This window comes from Lacerta agilis, chromosome 17 (genome assembly GCF_009819535.1).
Source record: "Lacerta agilis isolate rLacAgi1 chromosome 17, rLacAgi1.pri, whole genome shotgun sequence".
NCBI classification, from domain to species: Eukaryota; Metazoa; Chordata; class Lepidosauria; order Squamata; family Lacertidae; genus Lacerta; species Lacerta agilis.
Window position 1 is genome coordinate 16,759,336 of NC_046328.1, and position 11,699 is coordinate 16,771,034.

The following is an 11,699-nucleotide window of genomic DNA, read 5'->3' on the forward strand; positions in this document are numbered from 1 at the left end:
GTTTTATGACATCCCAAAGGATCAGAAAAGACTTTTTTATGTATGCGACAAAAAAAAATAAAAAAAAATATGTATGCGACAACAGCCACACAGATGTTACTAGCCCAGAGATGGAAAGAAGAAAGAGTCCCCACCAGAGAGGAATGGCAAACTAAGCTGTTGGCCTATGCTGAAATGGCAAAACTGACTGGAAAGCTCAGGAACCAAGAAGACAAAAACTTGAAGAAAGAATGGGGAAAATTTATAATTTATTTAGGAGGCCCCTGTAAGCAGAGGAAAACATCAGCAGGATTCTAATAACACTTGTAATGTAACAAATACTGCAGACAACATGGACAGATACAAACCATAGATAATGAAATAATATGCAGTTGAAAATGTTGACAATAGGACCCACGGAGGGGATGGTGGGAACTCCCAATATTCAGATAAATCTCTCTGTATGGATATGTATTTGGTATTGTTACAACTTTACATTTGTAAAATCAGATAAAAACGATTTCAAAAAAGAAAAGAAAAAGTGTTTTATATGTGTTGTATATGCGATACAGTACTGTGACACCAGATGTTGTTGTGGAATCCCATCTTTCCCTTCTGGATTTCCCTGTACAGTATGAGATTACAACGTGTTTAATTGAATCGCTTCTTTGGCATGTCTAGATCCAGCCCCTCTCTCACGACACCAGAATTCATGGGCATCCAATGACGCTGAATGTCAGACAAATAAAAGAAATGACTTGTTCACACAGCATATAGTTAATAGAACTCACTCCCATATTCTTCCCTCCTGCAGATATTCCAGCAGCTAGTATTCAGAAGCATTAGTGTCCCTGACTGTGGATGTAGAACACAGTCATTGATAGCTTTCTTCTCCATAAATTCATCCAATCCACGTTGATGGCCACCACTGCCTGCTGTTGGAGGGAGTTCTGTCCTTCAAGTACGGACTTCTTCTCCTTAGAGAACACACATGACATGTTGACATATCTGCATATTGCAAAGGGCTATGGGTATTTGTGAGGGCACACACTCAGTTGGCATGACCCATAGGCCATAAACTAGAGCACACCCAGTGTTCCTCCACTCTTGTGAATGCAAGCCAACTTTCAGGGATGTCCTCCCCACCACCACGACGGCTGTCCTCCATGAGAACCTCATCAGCACCTAGTAAAACTGGGACTCCTCCAAGCAGAGTTTGAAAGCCCCTGGAATGAACGAACATGCCCCTCAGCATGTGCAGAGTGCACTGTCCTCACCACTGAGGAGCCCCAAATGTCACAAGTTAAAATGCCTTTCAGATTCTGTTTCTAGACCAACTTGAGTCCATGTGTCTCCTTCCTCCTACTTAGGAATGAAGCCCTGGTTTCCTGGGATTAAGAACCTTCTTCAAAAAGTGCAGCTGTGCACAGCCCTCCTGTGGTTTTATTTCTTTTTGGGTGGTGGTGGAAATATTTGAAAATTTGGAACCGTCTAAAAAGAAATGGACATTCTCCAATAATCCAATGATTATATATATTCCACTGAAGCAAATGTATGCTTATGTTTCGGAGGCTGGAGTAACTCGTTTTGAAGCCATGACATCATCTGCCAAATTCCTCCAGGATCTCATCCAAAAAACACCATGAAGTCCCGATCTATGTTTCTCCAGTGTGGGTTTTATTTCATCTTTTTTTGGGGGGGGGGGGTTTGAGATGTGCTCTGCTCCTAAGGTTTCCTTCTAAGGAGAGATAATTTTGAAGTTTCAGTGTTTGTCAAAAAAAAAAAAAAAGATGAGAGAGAGAAGTCCGCATGCGTCGTTCTTTTCTTGTGACAGAGTACCATCTTCCATGCCGACTAGTCCAGTGTGCAACATACTGTAATAGCTTAGTGAGCCAATTCAAGTCTGCAGCTTTTTAAAAATCCCCTGTAACTCTCCCTTTAACAGCCGTTCTGGGTCTGCAGCAATTAACAGGGGATTCTGCTAGCAGAACCGGTGCTAGGGCTTCTTGCGCCCTAGGCGAACCACCTTCTGCCCCCCCCCCGCCAAAGCCTGTTTTAGCGGGAGGTGGGGGTGGTGGAGAGGCAAGCAGCAGTTTCTCCGCTGTAGCGGAGAGCTGCTGCTCGCCCGCCCTGCTACCCGCCGCTGCCGCCAAAGCCTGCTTTAGCGGGAGCAGGGGGTGATGGTGTAGGGGGCAAGCAGCACCTCTCTGCTACAGCGGAGAAGCTGCTGCTAGCCTGTCCCGCCCAAGCCTGGCCAGTGCCCCCTCCATTTTGGCGCCCTAGGCAATTGCCTAGTTCGCCTAAATGGACGCGCCGGCCCTGTCTGCTAGTCGCTTTTCCATTAGCAGCTTCTCCTGCTGATTTCTGCAGCTCAGAACTTGGCTCAAGACAAAGCAGAGCAATCTGGGTTTTCTTGATTTGGCATTCCTATCAGCAGACACTTATGGGTGAGGGAGAAGAGGCGCCTGTCTCCAATAGACCCTCCCTGTTTTGCTTTCTAGCAGCAAGTGGCTGGCCACTGAACTAGGAACACAGGGAGCTGTTTTATGCTGAGGGTTCATCCAGCTAGTGTACAGTGGTACCTCGGGTTACGTACTTAATTCGTTCCGGAGGTCTGTTCTTAACCTGAAACTGTTCTTAACCTGAAGCACCACTTTAGCTAATGGGGCCTCCCGCTGCCGCTGCGCCGCCAGGGCACGATTTCTGTTCTTATCCTGAAGCAAAGTTCTTAACCTGAAGCGTTATTTCTGGGTTAGCAGAGTACATAACCTGAAGCGTATGTAACCTGAAGCGTATGTAACCTGAGGTACCACTGTATTGTCTACACTGACTGGCAGCAAGTCTCCAGGTATTCAGGCAGGTGTGGTGTCTCTCCCAGCCCTTCCTGGAGGTGCCAGGGAGTGAACCTGGCCCTGAGGTGAGTTAAATGCCTCACTTACTTGAGCCATTTGGATTTGTTCAATTTTTGAAGGCACTTTTTGATACAAACTTTGAAAGACTGCGCCAGGAAAAAACCCATTATGGTGTTTTAGAGCAAAGGAAAAACCTTGTAATGTAAACCACAGCAAGAGACCACCACTGTTAAATGCCACATTTAGAACTTGAAGGAAAGCTGCGATTATACTACTCACTGAATGAGACTTCCTCTTGAGTAAATTGGGAAGAATGGAAGCAGGCCTACACCACTGGCTGTGATGAGCAATAAGCAACTTTCAACTCTTCTCCTTTAAGCTTTCCCCATTCCAGCTGGTCATTCTAAGAAAGTGTGACTAAGAATATCTGCCTCACTTTGATTTTGTTTCCCCCTCCTCCCTCCCAATCCCTTTTCCTTCTGTGTTGTCACTTAAATATTCTAAGACTGAAGACAGACACTAAATTTTTGATCTCCATTAAGTCGTTATCAGATCCCCTTTTAAGGGATGATAGACAAGGTAAAGGTAAAGGTAAAGGGACCCCTGACCATTAGGTCCAGTCGTGTCCGACTCTGGGGTTGCGGCGCTCATCTCGCTCTATAGGCCAAGGGAGCCGGCGTTTGTCCGCAGACAGCTTCCGGGTCATGTGGCCAGCATGACAAAGCTGCTTTCTGGCGAACCAGAGCAGCGCACGGAAACGCCGTTTACCTTCCCGCCAGAGCGGTCCCTATTTATCTACTTGCACTTTGATGTGCTTTCGAACTGCTAGGTGGGCAGGAGCTGGGACCGAACAACAGGAGCTCACCCCGTTGCAGGGATTCGAACCGCCGACCTTCTGATCAGCAAGCCCTAGACCCTGTGGTTTAACCCACAGCGCCACCTAGAAATACCTTAATACTGTATGTATTTAGGAACAGAGCATTAATGTGAAAAATGTGAAATATGTCACTGCTTTTGTTTAGGAAAGTTTAAATATATGAGATAGATGCCCTACTAGAATTTATCCTGGCTTTTCCCCTCCCCCAGCCCTATGCTTTTTTAATGCTCCTGCATTCATCATTATATCAAGGATGGTTTAGAAGAGATTGGTAAGTAATTTCCACTCTCCCTTCCCCAGGTGGGTGGGGTTTGTGGCACCGAGCGGGGGTCACCTGGGCGGGTGCCATCCACCAGCTTAGGTCGGCCCCTTTGACCCGCCCTCGGCCAGGTAGGGCAAATACAGCCAGCCAGGGGTGGGGTCAATGGCCAGTTAAGAGAAGCTGAGCCGTTCAGCCAGGCCCCTTTTGGTCCTTTTCTTACCAGGGGACCAGGGGAACTTCCAAGCTAAGGGCAAACAGAGCTGTAGAAATCTGGCTTCCCCAATCTATAAAGCACAATTCTATACCTTTCTATTCAACTGACTCTCAGGTAGCTGCTGAGGCTTACAGACTACGTGCAAATATAATTTTGAAGAAGAAATGTAATATATAAGATGAATTAGGAATGGCACTTGGGACATGCTTTGATACCATTGTTAGAGTATCTCTTTGTATTTTCTGTGTATAGATGAAAAAGAAAGTTTTTATTTTTTTATGTGGCCTACATTGCAACATAACCTGAATTCCTGGCTGGCCCTAACTGACATTTTCACTTGTTTCATCTTATTATAAATATAAAAAGGGGTAAATCAAACATTTGAAGCATAGATATAAATCCTGAACTATTTTCTTCTGCAGGCTGCACACTTTTCTTTTTATAACAGAGGACATAAATATTTTCTCAGTTTTTCAATAAACGGTTTAACTATGTCACTTTTCTTCCTAAGAAAAGGAAAATGGATCACAAGCAAGTTCCTTAAAATGGAAGTCTTAAAATGGCACTGGAAGCCTTTTTTCACACATTTTTAGAAGGGGACTATGTAAGTTACAAGATATGGTTATAGGTTATGGCTACAATTCATGATTTGTCTGAAGCAAGAGAAATCATAAGCCGGGGTTCAGACAACATCCTAAGTCAAACCATGGCTTAGCTCAAAGAAACATGATGGCAGCAGGATTGGAGGAGCAAAATTGCACCATCACCTCTCTTGGGAATCTGCACGTTCACACCAAGCCATGGTAACAAGCCAGGGGTTGTATCCAATGTTGCATTAAGATAGTCTCTTAATAGTAGATTCGTTCCACTGGCAAAATGATTGCACCAGCAGAACACTGTTGCACGAGAAAATGCATAAGCAGGTTGCTACTACTTTTGTTGTGCAATACAGTACTTCTTGCTATATGTTGCACAACGAATTTCTGCTAGCGCAACTGCTGCATTGGATTTCTAAGTGTGCAACGTTAGAACTCACTTGTCCACTAGTGCAACAGCCCTTGCAGACAGGGAATGTTGGAGGAGGCAGCCCAAAGCCTTCTGAACAGCATTGTGGTAAAGGAGGCAGGGCTGTTCTATTGACTGTTTAAGGACCAGTTCAGTTTGGCTCTCACTGGTGTGTTTCCATCCAGAGGCGTACCTAAGGAGTTGGCAAAACCAGCTTCTGCCATGGGCATAACCCTGGAGGGGTACAAAGATCACCTATCAGACTATGGCATGTATGACATACGGTATATGTGTATGGTGACACAGCAACACTGTGGTAGCGAGATCAAACATGGGAGAAGCTTCGTGCCCTTCTCATGCCACAACACAAAGGCATGCGGTAAAGTGGCTCCTTTGGGTGGCTGGGGGCAATGCTGATATAGCTCCTTGAAAAGGGTGAAAGGAATCTGGGTACATTTCTGTTTCCATCATCTATGTAAGAACTTTGAAGAGTTGGTGCTTTTCTTTTGTTATAAGAATTTTAAGGTCTCAAATACAGAATAAATATTAATAAATGCACACATATCTACATATATCAACTGTGTGTCTAAAATAGTACAGGAGGGCAACCATGAAGCCATTTTCACTCTGCCAATGACCTCAGATATTCCTCTGCAGTAAGGGAGGCAAATGGGGAAAGCCTTCCCATTGTCTTTTCGCTTACAAATCCTATCTTAAGGGCGTATTTGTGTATGAATAGGGAGGGCACAAGAAGATGGGGACAACAGAGGACCAGTACTTTGGCCACCTCATGAGAAGAGAAGACTCCCTGGAAAAGACCCTGATGTTGGGAAAGATGGAGGGCAGAAGGAGAAGGGGACGACAGAGGATGAGATGGTTGGACAGTGTTCTCAAAGCTACTAACATGAGTTTGACCAAACTGTGGAGGCAATGGAAGACAGGAGTGCCTGGCGTGCTCTGGTCCATGGGGTCATGAAGAGTCGGACACGACTAAACAACTAAACAACAATAAGGGTAAGTCTGTGACCTGGATTCAGGAACTATAGTATTAACCATCACATAATAATGGCCAAGCTGCCCAGGTAATGCAATCAATGACCATTATCGGGTATCCTGGCAGAGTAGACCACCTCCTATGATGTATGTATGATGATTGGGGGGTGGTGGTCTTTGGCTAAGGGGGTTGGGCAATGTCAAGTCTTCAAAGGTTCCTGCACGGTTTTGTTCAGGGTCTCTCCCTCCTTGGAAGGAGAGGACGGAACTCTGTTGCAACAGAAAAATAAACATCTGCCTTGCTTTCCACTGGATCCAGTCTCCATCCATTTTTCTCTGACCGATCGTGGACTTAGGGGACTCAAGAGTCCCATGGGGAGTTGGGCAGCAAAAGCCAAACCCCGATTTTTACATCACCTTCTCCCTCCTCACCTCTCTCTCTGTTGTGCCTATTGTAAGCCAAAGGATTCAGACCTTTTTTCCAACTGATCTGGAAGCTTGTTCTGGAACAGTAGGGTAAAAATGCTCTAAATAAAGATTACAATGATATTTTTTTATTACTCGAAGTACTGTTTATTTTAAAAATTCACTTATCTATTTGATTATGACATGTGTATGCTGGCCCATAATAAAGTTCTTTCAACATCTTACAATCAGTAAGTTAAAATAAACTCTAAATACAGAGAAATGCAAAACCATTAAAAAAGAGGAAAAACAAAAACTTGCTGCACCTCAAAAATTAATAAAAGCTAATAAAATCTTATCCCAGGTTGGCTTAGAATAATGTAAAACACAATAATATCAAGAACAAACAAAAGGAAAAAATAACAAAAATGGGAAAATAGAAAATGTTCTAACAGCCAATCATTTAAGATAGGAAATATTAAAATGTCCAAGATGAAAACTTCAACCAGGCCTATAAAAGACAGTAAAGTGGGTGTCCAGCAAGATTTAGTGAAGATCTCTCAAAAGTAGTGAGTTTAAGAGGCTGGTGAGCTATTGGAGAAATCCTTGCCCATTGGCCATGCAACATCAGGGGCAAAGGTTTTCCACACCTGGACAAGTGCCTTAATTCATAATCAGAATGTACAATGTCTCTAACATGCTGTAGCCAGATTGACATGGGCATCCTCAGGGTTGTGGCTGCAGACATTTTGTAAGATTACTTGGGTAAAACCTCTTTAGCTGCTGGTGGCTTGCTCTGTTCTTAAGAGCCCAATAAGCAACAAGATCTCATTGGGCCCAGCTGTGGCAGCATCTCAAACTACAGACACTGCCAGTGTTCCACAGCTGGGCTTAAAAACCACTTGGGCTCTTGAAAATCCTGGCCAACTCTGTTTGCCTTCAAACAAAACATTTACAAGCATATAAAAACTAAACATTTGAGGTTCTGATACCAAAGCTCTGAATCATGGAGGACAATTAAGATTTCTCCCAGACCCTAAATGGGGAAATTGTTTGGGCAGAGAAGTGCTGTTTGCTATGAATAACGTCCTGTTTAGCGTTGAGTAATTGCAGCCTCCCAAAGTGTGCACTCAACTTTACAGCCGGTGTGTGGATCATGCAGAAGTAGCCAAGGGTTTTAGGGCGTTACCTTCAATGCTCAATTTTAGGTGTAGAGTGCTGGATATTAGATACCAAAGAGATGAGAAGACTTTGACCAAAAGGTATAGCAATAATTTTTTTTTTAGTTTCGGATATCAGCAACAATTTGCAAGCATGCCAAGCTTTTGGAAAGGCAAAAGAGTGTCTCTCCCCCATCCCCCATGCTTGCTGGATTTTATTAATCTTAGGAACTCTAAACCACAGGGCTCACACTGGCTCTTGCAATGGAAAAAAAAAATTAAGAAATGGAGCCTCGGCATATGCTCTTCATAAATCTTTCACTCTCAACTCCCCCTCCTTCTCTAATTCCTATCCTAATAACTTGCGTAAGAGAGGAGGCCTGTCAGGGATGGGGTCCTCCTGTAAAGGGCAGGAGGGTAAATGTGCTCCCTCCTATACACACACACACACAGAGCGCTTGAGGTTTTTCTCTTGGTAATTCTGGAAATCCCAGTCGCTTTCCACTTTACTGCCACATTAAAAAATGCAGGGCTGAAGTGTCACAGATGAAAGCACAGAAAGGAACTCTCTTCTCCATCCCTGAAGTTCTTGCTCACCATTAGGAGAGTGATTTCCAACACAGGTATGGCCCTTTCCAATTGTAGTATTTTCCTGTGCAACCTGGAGGGCTCTACATTATCCCTGGGCTGTGTACACACCATAAACTTAATGCACATGACCCAAAGAATTCTGGGAAATGTAGTTTGCTGAGGGTATTGGAGATTGTAGCTCTGTGAGGGGTAAACTATAGTTCCCATGATTTTTTGGGGGGAAAGCCATGTGCATTAAATGGGTGTTGTGTTCCGAACCCTAATCTTGCTGGGGTAGAATGTCACAAAAATAAAGTTTTCATAGAAGCTGTGGTGCTGTTCTTTCAAACTGCGACAAGTGATATCTTGGTTCCGACTGAGTAACTGTAAATCCATTGTTCTATTGCAAGTGCAGTTTCTTTCCCCATTATTTGTTGAAAAGTCAGCCCTTAGGATTTCATTAATATACCTTAGATGATGCTTGGTAAAGGTACTTTTTATTTTTAAGAACAAGATAAGAACACAATTGATAATAAAAATTGGTTGTGTAGAAAACCAAAACTAAAAGCATGAGTCAGAATCCAGGAAAGATTGGGTAAACATTTATGCTTTTAAGAGGCATTTAAAGGTCATTAATATCTCAGCCTCTTGAATCAACCAAGGGAGGGCATTCTAGAGGGAGAGGGACTATGGAATGACAGGTCTCCTCAGAAAATCTTAAAATGCTGCTTGGTCAGTGTCGTTGTACCAAGGAAAGATTTTTGGGGCCTACAAAAAGTGACAGCAGATTGACTAGGAAAGGCAGAAGGCAGTCATCGTGGTAATGGCAGTTGGTGAAACAGAACCCGCCATCTTTCTTCGAAGATTTCAATTTGCTCAGCTTGATACTTCACCAGGATGTGGATGTCTGACAACAGTCCGTAGACTTATCGAAAAATGACAGGAGGGTGAAAAGCCATCAGTATAAACTGAATTTCTCAGTAGATGATGCTGTATCTTGAATTATGCAGTCATAATCCTGTCAGCCAACGGAAGCAGCTTTCAATCTCTGCTGTTGCCAGGCTAACTTTAAAGTACATTTTCTTGGAAACTTTTAACAGCTATGTTAACAATTCTTGTTCCTCTACCTATTGAATGTATAACTGAATGTCAATTATGAGATGGATGCTGAAATCTAGGCGTCGAGACACAAATCCCCTAACACCTTTCTGTAGCCAGAAATGAGCTTGGTCTACTTCCAATCAGACCCATCCAACTCATTTGGCATAGCTCTGTACAAGTTAGTATATTTCTCTGCAGATCACCCCAAAATACAGACTGGATGATAGCGTAGCTCCTCAAGGTACTAATGTACTGCATTCCTTCTGGTTGTATTTTGGGGTTCTACAAACAGCAGTTCTTACACACAAAACTTGTGTGGGTGTATTTTTTCCATAAGTCTTAAGCAACACCAGCTGCCAACACATACCCCCCTTCAGGAATGATTTGGGCATAAGCTGTAGAAGACACACACAATATCTAATAGATTTAAATCACGTGTACACACATGAACGTTTGAACTGTAGAATCTGTTTCACCTTCAGCAGCTAGAAATTTTGACTATCATCAAGGAGTCATCACATCATGCAGTCCCTGGACTGGTCTCTGCAATGTTCAAAACTCCCAAGGAATTTCATTAGCGCAAGCAGTTTCTGAGTTCTAAGCACAGTACTGTTTTGTTTTTTGGTCTTCAGAGGACTAGACCATGTGAAAAAGAAAATTTTTAGATGCAGTTCATTTTCATCTTTGTATTCTTGTTATTAAAAAGTGTGCTTAAGACATTCAGTTGTTGTGCCCATAACCTAAGCTTAAGGTGCCATTTAGCTCCTAGCTTTCATATCTGTTTCCAACACTGGGTGTCTGGAAACAGTGGCGAGATGAATGAGGAAAACAAAGGTGAGTTTCAATCCCGGGCAAAACAGAGGTACTGAGGATGTGTGGTTTCCTTGTCTGAGAAATTGGTAACTTGTCTATCCTGGATGGGGTTGCGCTCCCCCTGGAGGTTTGCAGGTTGGGTGTACTTCTGGATCCAGCTTTGACATTGGAGGCCCGGGTAGTTTCAGTGGCTAGTTGTACCAGTTATAGCTGGTAAAAGGTACAACAGCTATGGCCTTTCCTGGGTCAGGAAAGCTTGGTCACAGTAGTTCATGTAGGTTACTTCAAGATTGAATTACTGCAATGGACTCGTATCAGCTTCCCTAGCACTTAATCCAGAAGCGGTTGTGCAGAATGCTGCAGCATTAATTCTGACAGGATTGAGACTATGCCAACATATAACAGCTCTGTTCAGAGACCTGTAAAGGTAAAGGAACCCTTACAGTTGTCCACTTGCAGATGACTCGGGGGTTGCAGTGCTCATCTCGCTTTACAGGCTGAGGGAGCCGGCGTTTGTCTGCAGACAGTTTTTCCGGGTCATGTGGCCAGCATGACTTAGGCGCTTCTTTCACAATGGGACACAGAAACCAGAGCAGTGCACGAAAACATTGTTTACCTTTCCGCCGGAGCGTTACCTATTTATCTACTTGCACTTTTTGGTGTGCTTTCAAACTGCTAGGTTGGCAGGAGCTGGGACCAAGCAACGGGAGCTCACCCCGTCAACCTTCCAATCAGCAAGCCCGAGGCTCCACGGTTTAGACTACAGCACCACCTGCATCCCTTCAGAGACCTGTACCAGTTGCCAATTTGACAAATTCAAATTGTTACCAGTTGCCAAGTTCAAGTGTTACTATTAGTATATACAGCCCTTAACACCTTGGGACCAGTTTACTTGTGAGATCGACTTACCCCATATATGCCCCCCCAACTAATTCAAAATGCAGAAAGGGCTACAAGCTGTACAATAATACCCATTCCACATTCATAAGAAATCAGTCTTTATAATCCAGTTACAAGAATGCTTTATATGCCCTAAAGATAGAAATAGGTCCTATGCTTTGTATATGTTCTTAAGCTTAGCAATATTTTTAAATTACAGGCAACAACCGATTTACACAGGTTCAGTATCTGCACAACCTTGCACATCATGATGACCTGGAAGTGGCTGGAAAAGCAGATATAATGTCGGGCAGGAGTGTAGGTTTATGCATGTTCTGCCGTCTCACATTGACACAGAATGCAACCCCCACACATATTGGGGACTGCCTGTATTGAGTATTTTGATTTTCAGTCCCAGAGCTGTTCTCAAGGCAACTCAACATGGGTACTGTCAATAAATGTAAACAGTAATGACCTGAATAATGAAAAATAATCAGAGCATTAAAAGTGATTATAATCAAGAATTTCAATAAGCCTAAGAAAATAAAAAGGTCCTATGAAAGGTATCAGTGCCAGGCACGTCTCCCTA